This window comes from Magnolia sinica, chromosome 1, assembly GCF_029962835.1.
Source record: "Magnolia sinica isolate HGM2019 chromosome 1, MsV1, whole genome shotgun sequence".
Lineage (NCBI taxonomy): Eukaryota > Viridiplantae > Streptophyta > Magnoliopsida > Magnoliales > Magnoliaceae > Magnolia > Magnolia sinica.
Genome location: NC_080573.1, coordinates 3,733,596 through 3,735,415, shown reverse-complemented (window position 1 = coordinate 3,735,415; position 1,820 = coordinate 3,733,596). Strand labels below are relative to the sequence as shown.

Below are 1,820 nucleotides of genomic sequence, written 5' to 3'. Positions count from 1 at the left end.
AAGAGATATAATCCACCTTTCTCCTTTAATTGAGTCGGCCTAGACGTGGTGTTCGACTTTGGGTAATAGTCCCAAGATTGTGTTTTTTCAGCCAAACTATCGAGGTAGTCCCATACCTCGTCTATATCTTTATTAATGAACTCTCCATTACACATTGTCTCGACCATTTGGCGCATGGAAGATGTCAGTCCATCATAGAAAAAATTTGTAATGCGCCATGTTTCAAATCCGTGTTGTGGGCATGAACTGACCAAATCTTTGAACCTTTCCCAACATTGAAAGAATGTTTCATCTTCCTTTTGGGCAAAGTTCATGATCGCTTTTCTGAGGGTAATCGTTTTATGGTGTGGGAAGAATTTTTTTATTCCTGCATGTCGCTCCATGTGCCAATGGATCTAGGACGCAGTGAATGTAACCACGTCTTAGCTTTCTCTTTTAAGGAAAAAGGAAAGAGTTTCAGCCTAATTGTATCCTCAGATACATTAGGAAAACATAATGTAGCTATAATTTCATCGAACTCTTTCAAATGCAAATATGGACTCTCTGATTCAAGTCCATGGAATTTGGGAAGGAGTTGGATAACTCCTGGCTTGATGTCCATTTGTCCTGTATTTTCAGGAAAAATCATGCATGAGGGCGTACTCACTCCCGCCGGTTGTAAAAAATCTCGTAAAGTACGAGGCGGGGGTGCCTGTTGCACCTCATTTTCATCCTGGGTATCCTCCACCCTGGGTGGGAGTAGAGGAGGTTGGTCTTCAGCCATAACTTCACTTAACTCAGGGGATTTCGAGCGGTGTCTAATCCTGCGATGGATAGTCAACCCCTCAACTAATCCTCCTTCGGTCAAGAGACGTCGAGTGTTGTCACGGGCCCACTTGGGCATGAAACACTTGCAGCCCTTAATTAAAAACCTAATCCTAAGAAAGGAAAAGAAAATCTAGAAGGAAAGAGAGAGTTGGAAAGAAATTACCGAATTGAAGTCCTAAGTTAAAAACCTGCAAAATAAAATAAAAATAAGTTAGATTCTAAAAAGAAAAATAGCAGTAAATTAATTTCTAAAAGAATGAATTCTCAAGAGAAAGTGGAGATTTCTAAACTAAATTAGGAAGGATCTAACTAGAAAGTAGATTATTAAAAGAAAACTGAAAGATAGGAAGTAGGGAAAGAGCTTACCAAATTAGAGATTTCTATCTTAAAGGCCTACAAAATAAGAAGGTTAGTTTCTAAACAAAAATCCTAAAAATAAATGAGGAAACAAATTAGATTTTAAAAAGAGTTAAAAATAGAAAGTGAAAAACAAAAGAGAAAAGTTTCGAAAATTAGAGGATTTTTCTAGAAAGGGAAATAACTACCCTAGTTTCTAAAAATAAACTGCTTCCTAAAAATAGAAAAAAAAAAAGACTGGAATTAAAAATTTCAAAATTTAAACCCTAATTCTAAAAGGTAGAAAGCGAGAGAGATTAGGAAGGAATTACCAATTTAGAACTTATGTCAGGATCCTACAAAACAAGAAACAAGTTAGTTCTAAAAATCAAATAGAAATAAAAATCTAAAACTAAAGTTAATAAAATCCTAATCTTATCCTAATTCTAAAACTAATTAATTTCAGAAAATCGTAACTATCAGTCCCCGGCAACGGCGCCAAAAACTTGTTCACTCCCCAAGTGCAGGGTTGTGATGTAGTAATAAACTCGGTAAGACCGAGGTCGAATCCACAGGGACTGATACCTGTACGTTATCTGAAACCAAGAAGAACTAGAACTAGACTAAGATGTGATCTAAACCAAATAGAAATTAAGGAATAATTGTGGAAGAATTAT

At 36.2% G+C, this 1,820-nt stretch overlaps 1 non-coding gene across 1 annotated transcript; it reads left to right on the top strand.

Moving 5' to 3' along the window:
• Window positions 1-225: 225 nt before the first annotated feature.
• LOC131222913 (small nucleolar RNA R71) lies at window positions 226-332 on the top strand. The gene has a single exon (XR_009160225.1). It is a non-coding gene; the product is annotated as a small nucleolar RNA R71 (small nucleolar RNA).
• The last annotated feature ends 1,488 nt before the right edge of the window (window positions 333-1,820 follow it).